This window comes from Lepus europaeus, chromosome 4 (assembly GCF_033115175.1).
Source record: "Lepus europaeus isolate LE1 chromosome 4, mLepTim1.pri, whole genome shotgun sequence".
Taxonomy (NCBI): Eukaryota; Metazoa; Chordata; class Mammalia; order Lagomorpha; family Leporidae; genus Lepus; species Lepus europaeus.
Window position 1 is genome coordinate 57,984,187 of NC_084830.1, and position 24,748 is coordinate 58,008,934.

Here is a 24,748-nt window from a genome sequence, read left to right on the forward strand (position 1 = left end):
GCCCTGTTGATTGCTCAAGCACTAACCTTACTATTGCTGTGAAGGTAACTTCAATCCAATTAACATTTAAATGTTAATATATTAACATTAAATAATGTATATATACATATATATGTATGTATACACATATATATATATACATACACACACATATATATACACATATATGTATACACATATATATACATATATATATATGTATGTATACACACACACACACACACGCATTGCTCTCCAGTCAACAAAAGTGAAACTTTCTTGAGGCTGCGAGGTCATGAGGTTTGGGCAGAGGGAACCCTTTGGAGGCAGGGCATCATTAGACCTTCTTCTTGGGTGGGAATTGTTGGTGTGGCCGCGTTTCTTCTTGAGGTGGTTGATAGCACCAGGGTGCAGTCAAGCATAACACTTGTGGCAGATCATCTTGTCACAGTTGTAATTCTGGGCAAGATGGCAGAGGGAGGGCTCGATGATGCCACCTTGCAGGTGGAGCAGCAAGTGCAAGGTAGCCTCTTTCTGGATGTTGTATTGACAGAGTACGGCTGTCCTCCATCTGTTTGCTAGCAAATATCAGTCATTGTTGGTTATGTGAGATGCCCTCTTTGTCTTGGAGCTTGACTTTGACATTCTTGATAGCTTTGCCGGACTCAATATGATCTTGCCTATCATGATCTTCACAAAGAACTGCATCTCTGTGTCTGTGGAGCTGCTTGACTACCTAATTGAAGGACAAAAACTAAATGTATATATTTTAAGTAAAGAAAGTTACCCCCCATAATATGGGTAGATGTAATCCAATCAATTGAAGACCTTAAGAACAAAGCCTAAATTTTCCTGAAAGAGAAGAAATTCAACATCAAGATTGCAAAATAGAAACCCTACTAAGTATCTAGCCTGATTGTCTTGCTTTATGGATTTTGGACCAGTGCTGTAGCATGAACTCTTACTTGAATTTCTAGCCTTCTGGCTTACACTATGGGTTTTAGATTTACCAGCTTCCATAATTGTGTGAGCCAATTAACTGAAAAAAATATTTTTTTTCTCTATTGATCTAGTCTACTTTTGGCTGCTATACCAGTAACTCAATTAGGATAATTTTATAAAGTACATGAATTTATTTTCTCATAGTTTTGGAGAATGGAAAGTCCAAGATCAAGGTGCTGGCATCTGGGGAGGACTTTTTGCCATGTCATCACAAGGGAGGAATGCCTTGTCTGCATATGATAGAAGGCCAAAGGACAAGAGAGAAAAGACTCCCAAACTTGAGATGTTTTATAAAAGCCCCAATTCTATCCACAAGAGCTTTGCCTTCATCACTTATTAATTCTTAAAGGCCTCAAATTTTAATACTGTTAGCTTAGTGATTCAATTTTAACATACGATTTTTGAAGGTGGCACAAGCATTCAAACCAGAGCTCACTCTATCTACCTATGTATCTATTTTTCTATCATCTATCTCATATCCTATTTTATTAACATTTTTTTTTTAGTCTAATGTAGAATTGTTACTTATCCCTGCTCTCTACTTTATCTAGTGTTTCTGTTACTGAAATCTCTTTAGTGATTTTAATTTGTCTGGAGATTGGATTATAATTTATCACAAGGAGTATGAAGAGATCTGGCTCTGTGGGATCTGGCTCTGTGGGATGAGGCTGAAGATATAGAAAGGGAGTTGAAATCTACTCCTGTTATATACTTTAAATTAATTATCTTAACAGTTTTGAAGCAATTGAAACTACAATTTCTCTACTTTTCTGGAGTCAACTTGACAGTTTATTGAATTCTCAGTATCCACTCTCTAGAATTAGTTTTCAGACACTTGTGCTGAGTCAAATCTTATTCTTCATTGTGCTTCCATCTTATAGTATATCTCTAGTTTCACCAGAGTTCAGATTTCTATTCAAGGTTCTCCCTGTGGATTCTCTTTGAGCGATCCAAAACTTAGTGGCAAAATAATGACCATTGTAATCTCTTGTTGTTTCTGTGGGTCAGGGTTTCAGGAAATTGCTTGGTTTGACCATTCTGGCTTAGGCTGTCTTGTGAAGTTTCAGTCAGGTTTTGGCTGGCCTACAGTTGTCAAAAGGCTTGCAGGAGCTAGAGGGTCCAGTCCTGTGGTAATGTCCTCAGATGGCTGACCACTCTGTAGAACTCCTTGATTTTTCTTCTGATAAGGCTCTTAGCTTTAACCAGAAAAAGCATTCCAAGAGAACAGATCTAAGATGCAAGGCCATTTAAATTCTAATCTTCGAATTCACATACCATTATTTCTACGTATTTAATTGTGCAAGACCATCCCTGATTCAATATGGGAGGGCACTACCTGAGGGTATGAATATCGTGAAGTCAGAAGTTTTAAGTCCATTCTGGAGGTTGGATAACATTCCTTGATATTTTGACATTATTTTTAGAGAGGAGTAGCAATACACATGTCTTATTTTCATAAGGAGCTAATATTTTTTATATTTTCTCTACTTACTAAGCAATTTTGAGATAGTCATATATCTTTGTACTTGTGCCATGAAGAAATATGTGAGTTTAAAAAAACCCTTATTTTCTAACATTTCTCATACAGTTATAAAATTCCATGAATATTTTTGGTAAATACTTTATGTATTAATTTCCTGGGGATTGCTGTAACAAATTACTAGAAACTTGGTGGTATGTAAATTTGAAAATTTATTTTCTCAAAACTTTTCAGATGATAAACCCAAAATGAAGTTCAGTGAGCCAAAACCAAGGTGTCAGGTGGGAAATTCTACCCACAGGAGATCTTGAGGCAGAATCTGTTCCTTGCCTCTTTTTTTTTTTTTTTTTTTTTTTTTTTTTTTGACAGGCAGAGTGGTTAGTGAGAGAGAGAGAGAGACAGAGAGAAAGGTCTTCCTTTTTGCCATTGGTTCATACTCTAATGACCGCTGCGGCCGGCGCATCTCGCTGATCTGAAGCCAGGAGCCAGGTGCTTCTCTTGGTCTCCCATGCGGGTGCAGGGCCCAAGGACTTGGGCCATCCTCCACTGCCTTCCCGGGCCATAGCAGAGAGCTGACCTGGAACAGAGGCAACCGGGACAGAATCCGGCCCCCCAACCAGGACTAGAACCCGGTGTGCCGGCGCTGCAAGGTGGAGGATTAGCCTGTTAAGCCACTGCGCCGGCCTGCCTCTTCTAAATTCTCGTGGATTCCAGCTTTAATTGGCTGGAAGCTACATCTTTTTGGTGTCTGTCCCACTGCCATTCTGCCTTTTCCTCTTCTGACTGCATCAAATCTCCTTCTGCCTCCCATTTATAAGGATACCTGTAAGTGCATATGGGGTCTACTCAATCCAATAAAAATCTCCCACATCTCCAGATCCCTAACTTAATCACATATGTGAGAATTACTTTTCCATTTAAGTTATATTCACAAGTTCCAGGAATTAGAATGTGGACATATTTTTGAGGGTTATTATTTAGCCTATCTTACTTTAAATTTTTTTAAATTTATGTGTGGTGAACATATTTTATGTATTTTATATATACAGATTTAAGAGCATAAAGATACTTCCCACCTTACCCTCTCAGTACAGAGACTTGAAAACAATTTAATTGTGAAAAGTTAAACCAGTGAGTAGGAAGCTATTTATTAATTTAGATTTATGTGTGTTTAATAATATTTATTAACATAAATTTCAGGTTTACTTTATATGCAGAAGATTCAGAGATCAAGGCATATACCCAATAAACAATATAGTCTCTCTCTCTCTATGTGCATTTTTTTAAACTTTTATTTAATGAATATAAATTTCCGAATTACAGCTTATGGATTACAATGGCTTCCCCCCCCATAACTTCCCTCCCATCGGCAACCCTCCCCTTTCCCTCTCCCTCTCCCCTTCCATTCACATCAAGATTCATTTTCAATTCTCTTTATATACAGAAGATCAGTTTAGTATATATTAAGTAAAGATTTCAACAGTTTACCCACACATAGCAACACAAAGTGAAAGAATACTGTTGGAGTACTAGTTATAGCATTAAATAATAGTGTATAGCACATTAAAGACAGAGATCCTACATGATATTTTTAAAAAATTGATTAATTTTGTATGCAATTTCCAATTTAACACTAGGTTTTTTTTTTCCATTTTCAATTATCTTTATATACAGAAGATCGATTCAGTATATACTAAGTAAAGATTTCATCAGCTTGCACCCACACAGAGACACAAAGTGTAAAAATACTGTTTCAGTACTAGTTATAGCATCACTTCACATTGGACAACACATTAAGGACAGATCTCACATGAGACATAAGTACACAGTGATTCCTGTTGTTGATTTAACAATTTGACACTCTTGTTTATGTTGTCAGTAATCTCCCTAGGCTCTAGTCATGAGTTGCCAAGGCTATGGAAGCCTTTAGGGTTCGCCGACTTCGATCTTATTCCGACAGGGTCATAGTCAAAGTGGAAGTTCTCTCCTCCCTTCAGAGAAAGGCACCTCCTTCTTTGATGGCCCCATTCTTTCCACTGGGATCCCACTCACAGATATCTTTCATTTAGGTCTTCTTTTTTTTTTTTTTTTTTTTTTTTTTTTTTTTTTGCCTGAGTGTCTTGGCTTTCATGCCTACAATACTCTCATGGGCTCTTGAGCCAGATCCGAATGCCTTAAGGGCTGATTCTGAGGCCAGAGTGTTGTTTAGGACATCTGCCATTCTATGAGTCTGCTGTGTATGTGCATTTTAAAAACATATTTATTTATTTATTTGAAAGTTGGAGGTACACAGAGAGAGAAGGAGAGGCAGACAGAGAGAGAGAGAAGACTTCTATCTGCTGGTTCACTCCCCAATTCGCTGCAACAGCCAGAGCAGCTCCAATCTGAAGACAGGAGCCTGGAACTTCTTCTGGTGCAGGGGCCCAAGGACTTGGGCCATCTTCCACTGCTTTCCCAGGCCATAGCAGAGAGCTGGATTGGAAGTAGAACAGCTGGGACTCGAACTGGCGCCCATATGAGATGCCAGCACTGCAGGTGGTGGCTTTATCTGCTACGCCACAGCGCTGGCTCCATGTATGTGCATTTAAAATTAAATTCTTGATCTGGGAGATCCAAGATGGCTGAATATTGAGAACTCACACTGACGTGAGCCACAGAAAGATACCAGGAAAACAAAGGAAGTACCACATTCTCAGGGGACTGATTGAGAGAAATTTTCAGTGGAGAAGTGACAGAACAGAACAGAGACCCCATGAGGCAGTGAGGAGAGAGGACAGACATGCTGCTGCCACTACCAATCATGTTGCCAGCCACCCCTGGCTCCTGGCTGGGAAATGTTAATTGCCAATATAAAGTAGGAAGAAGGTGCCAGCCACTCCTGCCACCAGCAGTTTGACTGAGGGAGAATTCCATAGTCCCAAATGAGTTCAAGTCCAGCCTGGGGAACTGACTGGGGTCTGATTGACCTCTTTGCTTCAAAAAGGGAAGCCACATTGCCTCCCTCTCCTCGTCCACCCCTTAAAGAGCCAGACTCATTTGCTATGGTAGAGTTGCTGCTGAACTCTATTTTGACTACAACAAGTAGTCCCACTGCTACCAGAAGCCACCAGAGCCAGAGCCAGAGCAATTTATAGGGTGAGAGTAGAACCTTGTGCCCTGTAACTGAGTTAGACCCTGCATCCTGTAACTGAGTAGACCCTGCACCCTGAGTTCTGGGCATAAGTCCCAGAGCTGTGCTCACTCACTCTGCATGATTCACGGGGATTTCCCTCAGCTTCTTAGGGCCAGCACTAGCAGCAGCCCATAAAAGATTCTCTCTGCATCTCCTAGCTCACAGTATTGGGAGGCCTAGGTACAAGCCCCAGCATCACTGTTGCATTCCACATGGGAATTTGGGATTGTTCCATCTATGCCTTACAGTGCTGGCATTGATGTTGATATTACAATCTCTGAAGTAACTTTCATCTGAAGTATCTGGAGAACTCTACCGGTTTCTTAATATATGGTTGTTGGACATTCTTCTATAAGAATCCCCAAGATAAAACACACACACACACACACATACACACACGAGAGAGAGAGAGAGAAAGAGAGAGAGAGAGAGAGGGAAAGGGAGAGACTCCTACGCTCATAATGCAGTTGAAACTGACTGAATTAGAAACCCTAGGTGCAAGAAGTCTGGTATCCCAGTTTAACTCAAACACTCTGGTATTATGGTCATTGGCATGAAACATGGGACTCTTGTTTTACTTTACACATCATCTGTATAACCAGAAATTATCTTAAATGAGCCACCTTGATTATAACATTGTTATGGAAGAAACCAAAGGTTATAGAACTTCCTAAGGTTTATATTGTAGCAAAGCATGGCTTATTATACAATGATAAAATAAATGAAATTGAGAAAAATAAAGAACAAGGATAAATAATAAATTTGGTTCACCAAATGCATGCCACAAAGCCCTATACAGAATCTTAAAGCAGCTAACCACAATGTATAAACAAATCAGTTTGTTTAGGAGAGGCCCAAGTATTCCTGAGACAGATCAAAGAAAATTTCCCAAGTGAATTCTTTACAAAATAAAATATTCATCACTAGAGTAAACATAAAAAATAGGCTCTGTAATAAGAATTGTTGGTGACAATTCCAGCTCTACTCTTTGCAGCTAGGGCAATTTATCTCATCTCTTAACCCTGGAGTTCTCCTGAGTAAAGTAGGGTTTCTAAGAGAATCTATGCCAACTGTTTGACCTGAATCTATTTATGCCTATTTCTCTTCATTTTCTATTCTAATGCCAGGATGGTGTTTGCAAAAGAGAGAGTTTGATTTTATTTCTGCTGCCTATGATTGTTTGAATAGTTCACTATACATACTAGAGGACTAACTTTGCCAGGGCAAACCAAGGCTGCCATCCAGCTTGTGTTCTGCTCATCAGGCTCTGTATCTGAGAGTGGGGATTGTGTCTGCTTACTAGAAGGGATGTTTTTTAAAATATGTGTTCAGAGATGCTCTAGGAGCTGACAGTAGCCTTTTAAACAAATACCCAGAGAATAGTGATTCTATCTCATTAAGTTCAAGTTCAAAATTTTTATAATTACCCAAACGGATCCTTTAATTAACATTTTGTAGAGACTGAAGACCATCTCAAGGACATAAGCAACAAGAAAGGGCTATATGAACTTAGTGGATGATTTTGGGAATTTCCAAAATTGCGCCCCCTGCAAAAAACTATTATTGCCTGGATCCTGAAAGATAATGAAAAATAATAGTATCTGTCTTCTCTGTGGAAAATCACTTTTGACATTTTATACTATAAAAAGGCAAAATGGCCCATGTATATATCAATTTGTTCAGAGAATTTGGAAATGGAGACCCAGATCCAATGTTTTGATGACTCTCACAAGGCTTAAATAAACTATTGAATATATTAAAATGCATTAGATAGCATTAAAAAGGATAAGTTTAATATTTATCTTTTCATTTTCATTTACCTTATAAGATCTAAAGAGATTGGGATCCTAGTATCTTAGTTTTTGTAAAGCTGTCATATGTAGTCCATTCAAAATCTAGTTTACTAAACCCATATATCTTATTTTTTTAAAGATTTATTTATTTATTTGAAAGTTACAGTTACATAGAGAGAAGGAGAGGCAGAGAGAGAGAGAGAGGTCTTCCATCTGCTTGTTCACTCCCCAGTTGGCCACAACGGCTGGAGCTGGGCCGATCTAAAGCCAGGAGCCCGGAGCTTCTTCTGGGTCTCCCAAGCAGGTGCAGGGGTTCAAGGACTCGGGCCTTTTTTACTGCTTTCCCAGGCCATAGCAGAGAGCTGGATCGGAAGTAGAAAAACCAGGACTTGAACTGGTTCCCATATGGGATGCTGGCACTGCAGATGGTGGCTTTACCCGCTAGGTCACAGAGCCGGTCCCAAATATATCTTATTAAATTGATTATATTTGAAGGTATAACAGCAATAGAAGATAAAATGTAGTTATAGCTACAAATGGGCAGAATTGGTTATTAAACATAGAATAGATGAAAGGCACTCGTCCTTTTTGGCTTGCCTTATAAAAGATCCTTAATGCTGAAAGTATTCCACAACAAATGGTATCAAATATTGAGGTTAAAATTCCTAAAGAAATGACTCAATGTATGGAAGGGAGTACTCTGTCATCCATGTGGCAGCAACAGAATCTATACAAATTAAATAAAAATTCAAAGTCAAAGTCACGTTTGCTTGATTTCTGATATAGCAATAATTATCTACTTCTTCCTCACCCATATTCTATTGTAATCAGTTTTCAGCTCCTTCCAAGCAAGGAAATCTGTTTACTCACTCCTTGAATCTGATCTGGCCTGTCATCTCTTTTAACCAGTAAATGCACTGGAAATGCTCTGACATACATACTCCTTGAGAGGCACTGCAGATTTTTGCTTTCTCTTTTGGTTGTTACACTGCCTGGCTATCATATTAACAAGCTGGTCTTAGCCTGTAGGAGGATAGAACTAAGACAAACCATTAAAATTCTGGAGCAATGAAGACACACTACACATCTCTAAAGACAGACAGTATTACACTATTGAATCTGGGCATTTCTTTCCAGCTTTAGTATATGTGCTGCTGAAGCAAACACATGTTTGGGAATTTCTGCTAAAGCTGTTCTCCTACAGGTGTTCCCAGACAAAGACCTTGTGTGGCAGAGACAGTTGACACACTTGTTTATCTATTGGCCAACTTTAGCTGAAGGGCTCATTGTAGTCTTGCCAAACATTTTTTACACCAATTAATAGTCTGGAATAGTTTTTATTCATCCTTACTTCTTACTTCCTTTTCTCCTTTACTTTGGGCAAGACTTGCATTGTGGTATATTGGCTCTCCTAGCCTTGCCTGGCTTCCTTGCTATTTTGTCTAACATAGGCATTTATCCTAATCAAGTCCTTGTACATTTAATACTCTCCTTGACATTGCTTTTTTTTTTTTTTTTTGACAAATAGAGTTAGACAGTGAGAGAGAGAGACAGAGAGAAAGGTCTTCCCTCTGTTGGTTCACCCCCTAAATGGCCGCTACTGCTGGAGCTACACTGATCCGAAGCCAGGAGTCAGGAGCCTCCCCCTGGTCTCCCATGCAGGTGCAGGGGTTCAAGCACCTAGGCCATTCTCCACTGCCCTCCTGGGCCACAGCAGAGAGCTGAACTGGAAGAAGAGCAACCAGGTCTAGAACCCGGCGCCCATATAGGATGCTGGTGCCGCAGGAGGAGGATTAACCAAGTGTGCCACGGCACATTGCTTTTCAATAACCTATGTGGGGGATCCCCAAAGAGCCTAGCCAACCTCAATACAACCCTTTTCTCAAACTACGGGGGACTACAGACATATGAGTGACCCCATCACAGAAAAGAAGAACTGTACAGATGAACATATTTTAAGTTGGCAACCTGCAGAATTGTGAGCTAAATAAATGATTGTTTTAAGCCAGCAAGTTTGAGGAGGTTTGTTAGGCAAAAGAGATAATGACACAAACATTAGTCTTATGACCAAATAAACAAAAATATTTTCAATGAGGAATAAAATATGGGTTCTTAACTAAGACAAATAGCTGACATTAGAAATGTAACAAATTGCATTGTAAGGATATAAAATATGCTACAAATTTTTTTCCAAAATTTTGTTCAATAAATATTGATTATGGTGAAAGAGGGATTCAAAATTATGTGATATAATTGTATTGTGTTACTACTTATGATGATATGGTCATTATTTTCACTAATTTTTCAATCACAAATGCTCAGACATCCACAATGTTGTCCGTATTTTTTTTTACTAAATTAAAAGTGGCCAACTTTGTTTCTAGAAGTGATCTTGGTTCCAAAGTTCAAAGGGCTTATTAATAATGTTAACAATATTAAAATTCACAGAGGTGATTACCACACTTTGACACACAAGAAGCCAAATTTGTAACTTTCATGTGACAGATTTACAAGTAAAGTTAATGTGGTATTAGTTATAATAGCTCTATTCAATTGGTCACATATTTTTGCTGCATCACTCTTCACCTAATTCTCCTTTTATTCCCTAGTTTAATCTATCATCAAGTGAGTTAAACCTTAAGTTAAAGATGAGCGAACCATAACTGGCACTGATAGTAAAATGTGAGACTTCTGATCCAGTGTGACTGAAGTGGTTGTGTTCTAGTGAAATTTTCTAGATTTGCAGATTTTTTTTTTATTACAGCAGAAGGTCAAAGTTTTCATTCAGAGGTTGATCACTAGCTCATTCACTATCTTTGCTGGAAGAATATCCTCTATTTTCATGAAGGAACTATTCCTTTCAGTCGGGACTCTTTTTTTTTTTTTTTTTTAAAGATTTTATTGTTTTCTTATTTGAGAGGTGGAGTTAGAGAGAGAAAGAGAGAAAGGTCTTCATCCTCTGGTTCAGGTGCCAGATGGCCAAAATGGCTGGGGCTGAGCTGATCCGAAGCCAGGAGCCAGGAACTTCTTCCAGGTCTCCCACACTGGTTCAGAGGCCCAAGCACTTGGGCCATCTTCCACTGCTTTCCCAGGCTGTAGCAGAGAGCTGAATTGGAAGAGGAGCAGCCAGGACATGAACTGGTGCCCATATAGGATGCCGTCACCGCAGGCAAAGGCTTAACCTACTATCCCACAGTGCCTGCCCCCAGTGGAGGCTCTTAAATGCCAAAATGGGTTTCAAGTGAAAGGAAAGTAAGTCTTCCTTTACTGAAAGTATTAAATGTAGGTACAGTAAAGTTAAGTTTTGGGAGAATAATCAAAGAATCACACATACACAGAGGAAAAAATTCAGATTAATATTTAATTGTCAATAAATGAAATCATAAAATACCAGGAGAAAAAATATGGCTATTATTTTATGGAATTGGAAATACCATTCTAGGATTTTGAGAAAGGGAGTAAGTCTAAAAAATATTAATGGGTTTAAATAGATTAAATAAATTTAAATAACTTATTTTTGTTAAAATATCTCATAGAGTTAAAAAGGCAAATAATGAATTCGGAAAACTGTAATAAATGACAACATATTACATATTACACGTCAACATAGTTCAAAGTGATGGAAAGTGAAATTAGAAATGATGTACATTTTCATAGTAATATAACATTCTTTTTTTTTTTTTTTTTTGACAGGCAGAGTGGACAGTGAGAGAGAGAGACAGAGAGAAAGGTCTTCCTTTGCTGTTGGTTCACCCTCCAATGGCCGCTGCGATTGGCACGCTGTGGCTGGCGCACCGCGCTGATCCGATGGCAGGAGCCAGGTGCTCCTCCTGGTCTCCCATGCAGGTGCAGGGCCCAAGCACTTGGGCCATCCTCCATTGCACTCCCTGGCCACAGCAGAGAGCTGGCCTGGAAGAGGGGCAACCGGGTCAGAATCCGGTGCCCCGACCGGGACTAGAACCTGGTGTGCCGGCGCCGCAAGGCGGAGGATTAGCCTAGTGAGCTGCGGCGCCGGCCATCATTCTTAAGCATTTGTTTGACAAAGATATAAACCAAAATTTGACAAAACTATATTTTCAGCAATACTGATGCACACAATCATTTCTATAATTTCCTTGTTTTGTTTTGTTTTCTTTTTAAATTTTAGCTCCCATATAAGGGAGAACAAGCAGTATTTGTCTTTCTGTGTCTGACTTACTTCACTCAACATGATTTCATCTACTTTTTTTATTTTCATTCAAGTGTTCCTGTAAAAGAGGGTAAATACAATGAAGAATGTGCTGGACCTGAAAGCAGCAGAATTAGCATGATATGTTGATCATTGCAACAGAATCCCCAGCAGAACCTTCCTCTATTCTTTCTTGCTAAGTCTAGGAGCATTACTATGGGAGTTTGTCCAGACAGGAGTTTCAGAGGTGGTTCTTGGGTGGCAGAGATCAGCTCTGCTTCCAAACCTAGCCATACCCAGGAGCTGCAGAAATAACCCTATCTACCTCAGTTGTTACTAAGGTATTCATGAAGGGCCTGTCAAATCCTGGGCTCTGAAAACACGATATGCAGAATAGAATGTGTTAAATCCTACTTACTCAATCAGGATACATACAGTCTAACAGGAATTTTCAACCACAATGATAAGGAAAAAAATAAAGAATTCACAAACATACACTCAAATGTAAACTCCAAGATGACAGGAGCTTTTTTAGTGCTATATCCCTAGTTTAGAATAATGTTTGACTAGCACAGAATAGGTGCTCAATGAATAATTGTTTAATGTATAACAGATGATTGAATGCCAAGGCCACTCTAAAGAGTCAACAAACTCAAAATTTTGAAAACTGTTCAGCAGAGGAAGCAGAGCTACTACAGTAAGAAAATAGTACCTCTAGGGTAAGCATAACTAATATTTTTAGAGAGATGTAATAGGACATGCTTCCACATAAAAGATATCAATTAGAGATAAGCTAAATCTAACTTTCCAATTTGATGTAATTTGAGAATTTTAGGGGTTGGCAGAAAGCAAAACAATTGGCTGGGAGAGTTATTAGTAACATTTTTTTAAAACTTTTATTTAATGAATATAAATTTCCAAAGTACAGCTTATGGATTACAATGGCTCCCCCCCATAAGTTCCCTCCCACCCGAAACCCTCCCCTTTCCCACTCCCTTTCCCCTTCCATTCACATCAAGATTCATTTTCAATTCTCTTTATATACAAAGGATCAGTTTAGTATATATTAAGTAAAGATTTCAACAGTTTGTCCCCACATTTTTGTTGCTACACAAAGTGAAAAAATACTGTTGAAGTACTAGTTATAGCATTAAATAACAGTGTACAGCACATTAAAGACAGAGATCCTACATGATATTTTTAAAAAATTGATTACTTTTGTATGCAATTTCCAATTTAACACCAGGTTTTTGTTTTTTGTTTTTTTTTTTCATTTTCAATTATCTTTATATCCCAGTGGAAAGAACGGGGCCATCAAAGAAGGAGGTACCTTTCTCTGAAGGGAGGAGAGAACTTCCACTTTGAAGCTCCAGCTTCAGGCTTCCTCTTCCAAGGGAGCTTCTACTTCTGAAAGGGTTCGGAAGCTTTAAGTTCCACTCATACTCCAGTCTCTTTGGTTCCACAGTTTAAGTTTTCCTTCTGTGCCCACCCAGGATGCAAGACATGCAGTTCTGTACTCTAAAGTTCCCTCTACACCTGTGTAACAATGTCCTAAGCAGCTCCCCTAAGAAAAGAGGAACTTTAAAAATATATATGACCAGACTTTTTGCAAAAGCATAAGATACAGAACTTTCGGGAGAAGAATGGGAAATATCACAAGAGGTTTTTGAGTTTGGGAAGGAAGAAGGAAACTCTGGAGAGCGGCAGTCCAAACCTGTAAAAAGGGAGGTCCAATATCATCGAAAGACATTAGGGCAATTCCCTTATTGGTATTCTTATAAACATTTCCTTGCCTGCTAGGCGGCCTTTAATTTTTACTGACATTTTCAGTTCTTATTATCCATTCTGCATGACCCTGAAATCTAAAGACAAGTCTCTTTATCTAGGTATTGTTAAGTGAAATGTTTATTCACCTTCCTTCCCCCTTTGCCTCTCCTGAAATCATTAGACAGAAATTGTCATGTTCCACCTAACTTTTAAGACTCTTGGTATTGGCCGGCTCCACAGCTAACTAGGCTAATCCTCCACCTTGCAGCGCCAGCACACCGAGTTCTGGTCCCGGTCGGGGCACCGGATTCTGTCCCAGTTGCCCCTCTTCCAGGCCAGCCCTCTGCTGTGGCCTGGGAGTGCAGTGGAGGATGGCCCAAGTGCTTGGGTCCTGCACCCGCATGGGAGACCAGGAGAAGTACCTGGCTTCTGGCTTTGGATCAACATGGTGCGCCGACCGTGGCGGCCATTGGAGGGTGAACCAATGGTAAAAGGAAGACCTTTCTCTCTGTCTCTCTCTCTCATTGTCCACTCTGCTTGTCAAAAAAAAAAAAAAAGACTTGGTATTTTTATTTCCTTTTCTTTTGTGGTAGACCTTTCTAGAGCACTCTCAAAAATAGTTTGCATAAAAATGTTACTAATATTCAATTATCTTTATATACAGAAGATCGATTCAGTATATGCTAAGTAAAGATTTCATCAGTTTGCACCCACACAGACACACAAAGTGTAAAAATACTGTTTCAGTACTAGTTATAGCATTACTTCACATTGAACAACACATTAAGTACAGATCCCACATGAGACATAAGTACACAGTGACTCCTGTTGTTGATTTAACAATTTGACACTCTTGTTTATGGCGTCAGTAATCTCCCTAGGCTCTAGTCATGAGTTGCCAAGGCTATGGAAGCCTTTAGGGTTCGCCGACTTTGATCTTATTCCGATAGGGTCATAGTCAAAGTGGAAGTTCTCTCCTCCCTTCAGAGAAAGGTACCTCCTTCTTTGATGGCCCCGTTCTTTCCACTGGGATCTCACTCGCAGAGATCTTTCATTTAGGTCTTCTTTTTGAGTGCTAACACAGAAAGATCTGTAGGACATATTGTGGAATTAAAATTAGGAAGTGACATTTTACTATTTCTGTTAGGATATATATAACATTAATGTATTTTCTCATCTTTGGATGGTAGAGGGGCTTTATACCAAACTGCTGACAATGGTTAGTTCTGGGCAGGGGACCAGTTTTTGAGGATAGTGGTAAAATTGTGCATGAGGCCAGCACCGTGGCTCAATAGGCTAATCCTCCGCCTTGCGGCGCCAGCACACCAGGTTCTAGTCCTGGTCGGGGTGCCGGATTCTGTCCCGGTTGCCCCTCTTCCAGGCCAGCTCTCTGCTGTGGCCTGGGAGTGCAGTGGAGGATGGCCCAAGTGCTTGGGCCCTGCACCCCATGGGAGACCAGGATAAGTGCCTGGCTCCTGCCTTCAGATTAGCGCGGTGCGCTGGCAGCAGCACGCTGGCCGCGGCAGCCATTGGAGGGTGAACCAACAGCAAAGGAAGACCTTTCTCTCTGTCTCTCTCTCTCACTGTCCACTCTGCCTGTCAAAAAAAAAATTGTGCATGAGTCTTAAATCTACAATAGTTTTATTTATTTATTTTTTTAATAAAAAGACAATCAACAATATTTTTATTTTGGGCACTTAGCATTTCACAGAGCCTCACCAAGTTCTGAGGTAGGTTAAATATTAGCATTGCATTTTACAAAGTAAAAGCCAGGCAGATGTCATGTCACTTGTTGCAAACGTCAGGAGTCCTATCCTGGCCAGTAATAACATGGACTCATCTTGTCTCATGTGTGAATTTAATGGTAACTTGTAACTACTCATGACAAAATAAAAACATAGATATATAATAGGAATTCTAGTCTGGAATATTTTAGAATTCTTGAGTCGATCCTAGAAATACATATATTGCAGGATAACCTACGTGTTGCCATTACAAACATATTTATACAGAGCTGATCTTTAAAATTACAATGAACACAGTATTGATTTTGCTGCTTTCTGCCATTTGGCATGGGTCAAGCAGGAAGGTCATCAGCCTTTAGGAGCTGTGTTCAAGGCACCATCTACTGTAATTTGGGATTACAGAAAAGCAAGTATGCATTTGGAGCCAAGATCCAGAAAAGATGCCTGAGTCCAAGTCAAGGATAAAGAGAAAACCAGTATAAAGCTCATGCTACCAATTCTCATTATCATTCTACAGTATTATAACAATTCCTGGGAAGAGCTAAGAGTGGCAAATGCTGTTCCAATAGTCTACTGAAGTTCTAAATACATAAGCCGTATATAAAACTGACATCTTACTAAAGTGACATGGACAGAATATCTATGTATTTTTAATATGAATAAATTTGTCATGTAAAATATTCTAATTGTCAGTAAGCTTTTCCTCTTAATTGACCATAATTACTTAAGTTATTTACCAGAATTCAGCTCTTCTTGACATATGTTCCTGGGCCAATGTTTTCAACTATTTGTTTCATTATATTTAAATAATTATCAGTTATTAGTGACAATACAGGATATATCCTAAGAGTGATTAATTAGCAACTGAGAAAAGAGACAGCAAAAGTCATTGAGTTATAAAATACAGCATTCAGCACAGCAAATTTCTCAAAGAGTAAGGATACAGCCACCTACGCTTCCATACAGATTGAACAGCCCTATACCATTTGAATCAAAGAAGCAAAAAAACAAAAACAAAAACAAAAACAAAAACACCCAGACAATAGGCGTGGACAGGAGGCCAAGTATGAAAGCCTTTTATTCCAGCATACCCAAAGTGAATTGTGGAAGTAAAAAGTATCTACATTTAAAAAGTTCATATAAATTATGTGAACTGTTATTTTCAGAAAAGTCAAAATGACTTTAGGTCTTGTAAATTCAGAGGCCCAGACCTATCTATCTCTTCACATGGGGTATATCCTAAGGATCCCTTAGGATATACCTCTGAATTTACAAGGCCTAAAGCCCAACAGATTATTATCAAGCCCCTTCTATCAGGTTCTATTTGCCTCTCAATCAGAAAAATTACTTGTAGCTTAGACAGCATCTTTCTTAGCTCCTCTAATAATGACTCTGTCCTTTGTTCTAGACCCTGTCTAGTGCACTTGGGCCTCATTCCTTTGTAATCATAACCTCTACTCTACCACCAATGGCTCTACTCCCAACCTGTGTGTACTGATGGTTCTCTTCCCCACTTAATGCTGTATAATTGTTCAAACCTGGTAAATGCCACTCTTAGGATCATTGGTTACTATCCTCACTCTGTCTTTTATGACCTTGTCTAAATATGATCAGAGTTGGCAAACTTGGAAGGCTTCCATAGCCTTGGCAACTCATGACGACAGCCTAGGATGGTTACTGGCGCCATAAACTAGAGTGTCAATTTGTTGGGTCAACAACAGGAGTCACAGTGCACTTGCTCCTCATGTGGGATCTCTGTCCTTAATGTGCTGTACATTGTGATTTAATGCTATAACTAGTACTCAAACAGTATGTTTCACTTTGTGTTTCTATGTGGGTGCAAACTGTTGAAATCTTTATACTAAATTGATCTTCTGTATATAAAGAAAATTGAAAATGAATCTTGATGCAAATGGAAGGGGAGAGGGAGCGGGAGAGGGGAGGGTTGCGGGTGGGAGGGAAGTTATGGGAGGGGGAAGCCATTGTAATCCATAAGCTGTACACTGGAAATTTATATTCATTAAATAAAAGTTAAAAAAAAAAAAAAGAAAAGTCAAAATGAAATGTTCTGCATAGGACCAAAGATATGCCTAAGCAACATACTGTATTTGCACAAGGCCACTGAATATCATGGATATTAGAAACAAACAAAAAAAGCTTAAGTCTATGGCAGATTAAGCAGACTTCAATTTGGTATTCTGTAAGCCCAAGCTTATAAACTCTTTTCATACAAAAGCTGTAATGACAGGATTTGTGTATTAACTTTTGTGCTTCTGGTTGGCACACTGACTACTTTTTAATATGTGAAATCAATACAGACATTTGTGAAAGGTTGTGCAAAACTATTGTATTTACAAAAATGGCACAAAAGTGAATTCAACAGTCAATGCACATGCATACGTCATTCACATCTTCAACAACAAAAGGTATTCTACCATTATAGAACTGAGTAAGAATAGTAGCTTCAACGGCAGCTGTTAAGCACTAGAGTCACATAAGTTACACCAGAATTGGCAAATATTGCCCAAGTAAAATTCTACTGTTAAAGCTGAAACAGGTTTAAGGCCATTCAAGTTCAACCACAGAAATACAAATCTTTCGGAGTCCCATCTAGTTGTGTTTGAATTATGTAACTTTTCTTACAACTTGTGGTCTTAAACTTCTGTTTTACAAAATCCAAAAGGAAAATACAGAAAAAAATCAATACAAGAGGTTATGTTAAATAAGAGTAACATACAACGCTATAATTAAGATGAAGTAAGTAAAGCCAAACCATTAAAATTGTAAAACTTGTTACTTGTTGGAACCTACACAAGGAGTTAGGTAATATATACAATTATTTTCAAGTAGATTACGTTGCTCTATCATGTCTTTATCAGTGCACTGTTTAATCAAAAACTCTACACATGTATATTCCCTTACAATAGCAGCACACACTACCGCTACCTGCAAAGCTGTCAGTTTCAAATGACTCAGAGAATGAAAGGAAGTAAGAAGTGGATAAGTAACAGTAAGAGAAATAATGGGAATTAGAAGATTCATGCAGTTCAGCTCTTTTAATCAGCCAGCCAGCTTGCTAGCAACAAGGGATGGCTTCCGTTGAGGAAGGTCCTGTGGAGTGGGAATGTGGTCACCAGTGACCTCCGTTTTATCCGGGGCTGCAGTAGGAAGTTGCTTGTTTTTCATTTTTGCTTTTGCCATGTTGTAATCCCCAGAATCAAAGTATTTTTGCCCTTTCTGCAATCATTTCCTTAAGAAATCTGAACCTCCGGGCTTTTGTCCCAGATGAGGATATCTTGCTTTTAATTTTGCTTCTTCAGCTTTCTCTGGACTAGTCACTTTATCTTCCATTTCCTTCTGCTCCTCCGCGGAGGCTGTCTCGGGGACTTCCGCGGACATGCTACTCTCTCTGCCTAACCCCGCTGGTCCGGCCTAAATCTACAATAGTTTTTTGAAAACTTGATTACAATAATATTTAATTACTATTTAACCTAAAATATCTTTTAAAAAAGTGAGGAATCAAATGGAATAAAATCTGAGAGTAAAAGGCAAGCTTATTTGTTTGAAAACTTCAAATTCCAAAGTTTTGTATAAGGAACATGACTTGAAGAACACTAAATTTTATGTATATATATATATATGAATTGTATGTTTGCATATATATAGTATATCTGTACCTATCATCTATCTATCCACATGAATGTATATGGAGTCTTCGTGGTGACCATGCTGTACAGAGCAGATTCAATCTCATTTCAAGGAAACAAATGAATCAGATATATCTTTACATACTTTAAAACTTAACTAAGCTCCAGAATTTTTTAGAAATGGAATTACCTGCTATGTCTATCAGCAGTGATAAGCCACTAAAGATATAAAATCCTTTGAGAAGGATTTCAGCAACCTGAGGCATCAAGAAGTTCAGTGTCCAAAGCCTTCTCAAACCTGGACATGTTCTCCTTTTTCCCAATCACTAACAATACAATCCCAGTGAGGGAGATGAAACAAAGAATGGTTATCTTCACCAAAGCACTGATAATCTGAAACTAAGCCACTGTTACTAGCCCTTGAGCAAATAGAATTCCTATTATTCATAAAACAGCCAAAGCCAGACACTTCTTTGGTAGCTCTGGAACTGAGCACCCAGTATAGAAAAGCAAGATTATAAAGCTAGATATTAACAAGTTTTGAGCAGTTATTTATAGGAAAATAGCACAAAGTCTGATCTAAAGACTGAGGAAAGCAACAGAGGATCCAAAAGATCTTTTGAGGAAATAATAAGGTGCTACACTTTTTGGGAAAGTGGTCCCTAGCTCTGCCTTACAGAGAGTGTTGATCATGGTTAGCAGTGCACAAATGGCCCTAACACTCAGGGAGACAGGTATGTTCATGGAGAAGTATTTTAATATCCCTTTAGGAGAAACAAAGTTTCCTGCTCCCATTGTAGCACTAAATGTGAAAATGTTTCCTCCAAAGAATCCTACTGCCCTTAAGAGTGAGTTATTTGTACCCTCATGTTTATTGTGGTTCAATTCACAATAGTTAAGATATGGAATCAACCAAGATGTCCATTAACTGATGACTGGATAAAGAAAATGTGGCATAAACACACTATGGAATACTATTCAGCCATAAAAAGAATGACATCCTGTCTTTTGCAACAAAATTGATGAAACTAGAAACCATTATGCTTAGTGAAATAAACCAGTCCCCAACCGGCGCCGCGGCTCACTAGGCTAATCCTTCACCTTGTGGCGCCGGCACACCGGGTTCTAGTCCCGGTCAGGGCGCTGGATTCTGTCCCGTTTGCCCCTCTTCCAGGCCAGCTCTCTGCTGTGGCCAGGGAGTGCAGTGGAGGATGGCCCAAGTCCTTGGGCCCTGCACCCCATGGGAGACCAGGATAAGCACCTGGATCCTGCCATCGGATCAGTGCGGTGCGCCTGCTGCGGCGCGCCGGGCGCGGCGGCCATTGGAGGGTGAACCAACGGCAAAAGGAAGACCTTTCTTTCTGTCTCTCTCTCTCACTGTCCACTCTGCCTGTCAAAAAAAAAAAAAAAAAGAAATAAACCAGTCCCCAAAAGACAAATATATGTTTCCTCTGATATGCAGTAGTTATTATAGAATACAAAAAATGGGGAAGACAAACAGACATCTTATAGTTTGATTATTGTTTTTATCTATTGTCTCTACTCCTATGGAGTGGTGGTATTTCTATTTTTTCTATGTTGACTATTATGGTTAGTTGTGCATGAAGCCTGTGATTATTAAGTAAATTGAAGCAATGTGTTTGCAAAAATTAAAATAGAAAGGGAGGAAGGAGGGTGATTGAGGGAGGAAGAGAGGGAAGTATGGTTATATTAGAATGGTAATCATGAAACACATGAAATATTACCTTTTTAAAAAAGATTTATTTATTTGAAGGTGGATACAGAGAAAAAGGGAAGAGAGAGATAGAGAGGTAGAGAAAGAGAGAGAGAGAGAGAGAGCGAGAGAGAGCGAGAATCTTCTATCTGCTGATTTACTCCCCAAATGGCCACAACGACCAGGGCTGGCCAGGCCAAAACCAGGAGCCAGGAGCTTCTTCTAGAAGGCAGGGGCCCAAGTACTTGGGCTATCTTCCACTGCTTTCCCAGGCTCATTAAAAGGGAGCTGGATCATAAGTGGGTCGGCCGGGACTCAAACCAGCGCCCATGTGGGATGCCAGCACCACAAGTTCTACACCACAGCACTGGCCCTGAAATGTTATCTTTATATTAATAAAAATTTTAATAAAGGGTCATATGCTTTTGTCTTTTTCTACTTTTCTGAAGCTTGAAAAATAATTTAAAATTTTTGTGTTGTTTGCTACTTTTTATACATTTCCAACTCCATGATCTTGCAGCATTCTCTATTGATGTAACCATCATCCTTATATAAGAATTTTATTTGCAAATTTAACTTTGTTTCAAAAAAGATTAACTTGTGAATTATTCTTAGATTTTGTGACCTATTTCTGACCAGACTTAAAATGTTCCACATGTTAATTATTTAAAGATTCTTATATTCCTGGTTGCACAACATAATGAGTGTAAAGAATGCCACTGGGTTATGTGCTGAAATATGGTCAAAATGGCTAATTATGTGTTCTTTGTCTTGTACCACAGGTTAAAAATTAGCAACATGCTAAGCTGTTGAAGTGCACACTTTCAGTGAATTACATGTAATATCAATTATCTCAGCACATACATTTGCTTTTTTTTTTAAAAAAGATTTATTTTATTTATTTGAAAGACAGAATTACAGAGAGGGTTAGAGACAGAGAGAGAAGTCTTCCATCTGCTGGTTCGCTCTCCAGATGGCTGCAATGGCCAGAGCTGCGCCGATTCAAAGCCAGGAGCCAGGAGCTTCTTCCAAGTCCCCCACGTGGGTGCAGGGGACCAGGGACGTAGGCCATTTTCCACTGCTTTCCCAGGCCATAGCAGAGAGCTGGATCAGAAGAGGAGCAGCTGGTACTAGAACCGGCGCCCGTATGGGATGCCAGCGCTTCAGGCCAGGGCTTTAACCCACTGCGCCACAACGTCGGCCCCACATCTGTTTTTTTTTTTTTTTTTGACAGCCTGAGTGGATATATAGAGAGAGACAGAGAGAAAGGTCTTCCTTTGCCGTTGGTTCACCCTCCAATGGCCACCTCGGCTGGCGCGCTACGGCCGGCACACTGCGCTGATCCGATGGCAGGAGCCAGGTGCTTCTCCTGGTCTCCCATGCAGGTGCAGGGCCCAAGCACTTGGGCCATCCTCCACTGTACTCCCTGGCCACAGCAGAGAGCTGGCCTGGAAGAGGGGCAAACGGGACAGGATCCAACGCCCCGACCGGGACTAGAACCCGGTGTGCCGGCGCCGCAAGGCGGAGGATTAGCCTAGTAAGCCGCGGCGCCGGCCACATCTGCCTTTAAAAATCAATCACATAAGCTGCTGAATCAGTCACAGCAAATTAGTCTTTTTTATTTTTTTTTGTTTTTTATTTAATAAATGTGAATTTACAAAGTGCAACTTTTGTATTATTGTGGCTTCCCCCCCAACCTCCCTCCCTCCTGTGGCTTTCCCCTCTCCCACTCTCTCCCATCCCGCCCTTCATCGAGTTTCATTTTCAATTACCTTCATATACAGAAGATCAACTTAGTATATACTAAGCAAAGATTTCAACAGGCTGCACTCACACAACCGCACAAGGTATAGGGTATTGTTCGACTAGTAGTGTTGTCTTTAACTCTCATAGTAAAACACATTAAGGACAGAGATCCTACATGGGACGCATGTACCCAGTGACTCCTGTTGTTGATTTGACAATTGGCACTCTTATTTATGATGTCAGTAATCACCCGAGGCTCTTGCCATGAGCTGTCTAGGCTATGGAAGCCCCTTGAGTTTACCAACTCTAAACTTGTTTAGTCAAGGCCGTATCACAGTGGAGATTCCTTCCTCCCTTCAGAGAAAGGTGCCTCCCTCCTTGATGGCCCATTCCTTCCACTGGGGTCTTGTTCACTAGGATCTTTCATTTAGGTTGTTTTTGCCACCGTGTCATGGCTTTCCATGCCTGTGAGACTCTCATGGGCCTTTTAGCCAAATCTGAATGCCCCAAGGGTTGATTCTGAGGCCGGAGTGCGTCTCAGCAAATTAAATAAGGAAGATAAGAGGAGTTTGGGATGGAGGACTTCCCTTTGTAGACATATGTTATGTAGTATATGTATGCAGATAATGTTATAATACATATGATATTATGGAACTCTGAGCTAATACTTTTTAAAATACTCTCCAAGGGAAGGGAATAGTTTAATGTAACAAATGTAAAATTTAGGCCCAAGTGGGTCAATGTGTGAATCCTACATATTTCACTTACTAAACATATGATTTTTAGCAAGTCACTTTTATTGGTTCTTATATCCTTATCTATAATCATTTCATTTTATCATAGAGTCATCACCGTAGAATTGCATAAGTTATCATCTGTGAAATACCTACTTGAGTACTTGATCTGTTAAGGCTTAATAACAGCACTGGTAGGTATTAATCAATTTTGTTTTGGCTATTCAGGGTCATTAGAAGTTCCATAAAATTTTATGATTTTTTTCTATTTCAGTGAAATATGACATTGGTATTTTGATAGGGCTCTCATTAGATAACTTTGTTTAATATAGATATTTTAACAATATTAATTCTCTAACCTAGGTATACAGGGTGTGTTTTAATTTACTTGTGTCCTCCTGAATTCCTTTCATAAATGTTCATAGTTTCTGCCTCCTTGTTTAATATATTCCTAGATTTTTTTGTAGCTACTGCAGATTTCTTTCTTTCTTTCTTTTTTTTTTTAAATATTTTGGCAGGCAGAGTGGACAGTGAGAGGGAGAGACAGAGAGAAAAGGTCTTTCTTTTCTGTTGGTTCATCCCCCAGTGGCCGCTGCGGCCAGCGTACTGCGACCGGCGCACTGCGCTGATTCGAAGCCAGGAGTCAGGTGCTTCTCCTGGTTTCCCATGTGGGTGCAGGGCCCAAGGACTTGGAGCCATCCTCCACTGCACTCCTGGGCCACAGCAGAGAGCTGGCCTGGAAGAGGGGCAACCGGGACAGAATCTGGTGCTCCGACCTGTACTAGAACCCAGGGTGCTGGCGTTGCAGGCGGAGGATTAGTCTATTGAGCCGAGGCACCTGCCATTATTTCTTAATTTTTTTTCAGATAATTCACTATTTTAATTTCTTAATTTAATTAATTTCTTAATTAGTTTCTTTTTTTTTTAACTTTTATTTAATGAATATAAATTTCCAGTGTACAGCTTATGGATTACAATGGCTTCCCCCTCCCATAACTTCCCTCCCATCCGCAACCCTCCCCTCTCCCGCTCCCTCTGCCCTTCCATTTGCATCAAGATTCATTTTCAATTTTCTTTATATACAGAAGATCAATTTAGTATAAAGGTTTCAACAGTTTGCACCCACATAGACACACAAAGTGAAACATACTGTTTGAGTACTAGTTATAGCATTAAATCAAAATGTACAGCACATTAAGGACAGAGATCCCACATGAGGAGCAAGTGCACAGTGGCTCCTGTTGTTGACCCAACAAATTGACACTCTAGTTTATGGCGCCAGTAACCACCCTAGGCTGTCGTCATGAGTTGCCAAGGCTATGGAAGCCTTCCAAGTTTACCGACTCTGATCATATTTAGACAAGGTCAGATAGTTCACTATTGGCATATACAAATGCTGTTGATCTTAGCTGATTTTGTATCTTGCAACTTTACAAAACTGATTTATTAACTCTAAGAGTTTTCTCTTAGAGTTAATAAATCAGTTTTGTAAAGTTTTGTAGAGTTTTCTCTTAGAGTGCTTAGGATTTCTACATATAACATACATATATAAAATCATGTAATTTGTAAATAAGGACTGGTTGCCATTTTCATATTCAGTTTGGATGCTTTGCACTTATTACTCTTTCCTAACTGTTCTGGCTAAGATGCCAAGTACCGTGTTGAACAGAAGTGGTAAAAATGAGCATCCTTGTCTTGCTGCGGATCTTAGTGGAAAACTTCCAACTTTTTCCCATTTAGTATAATGTTAGCCCTGGGTTTTCATGTACTTGAATGACCTTTATTGTATTGATATACTTTC

General features: G+C 39.5%; 1 long non-coding RNA gene and 2 pseudogenes across 1 annotated transcript in view; 1 reads left to right on the forward strand and 2 right to left on the reverse strand.

Annotated features, from left to right (window-relative positions):
* Positions 1-24,748, forward strand: part of LOC133757661 (uncharacterized) — a 289,895-nt gene that overhangs the window by 11,479 nt on the left and 253,668 nt on the right. The gene's annotated exons all lie outside the window — the stretch shown is intronic.
* LOC133758171 (solute carrier family 7 member 12-like) overlaps positions 1-24,748 on the reverse strand; it is a 31,525-nt pseudogene that overhangs the window by 5,040 nt on the left and 1,737 nt on the right.
* Positions 17,973-18,532, reverse strand: LOC133758355 (cAMP-regulated phosphoprotein 19-like; annotated as a pseudogene).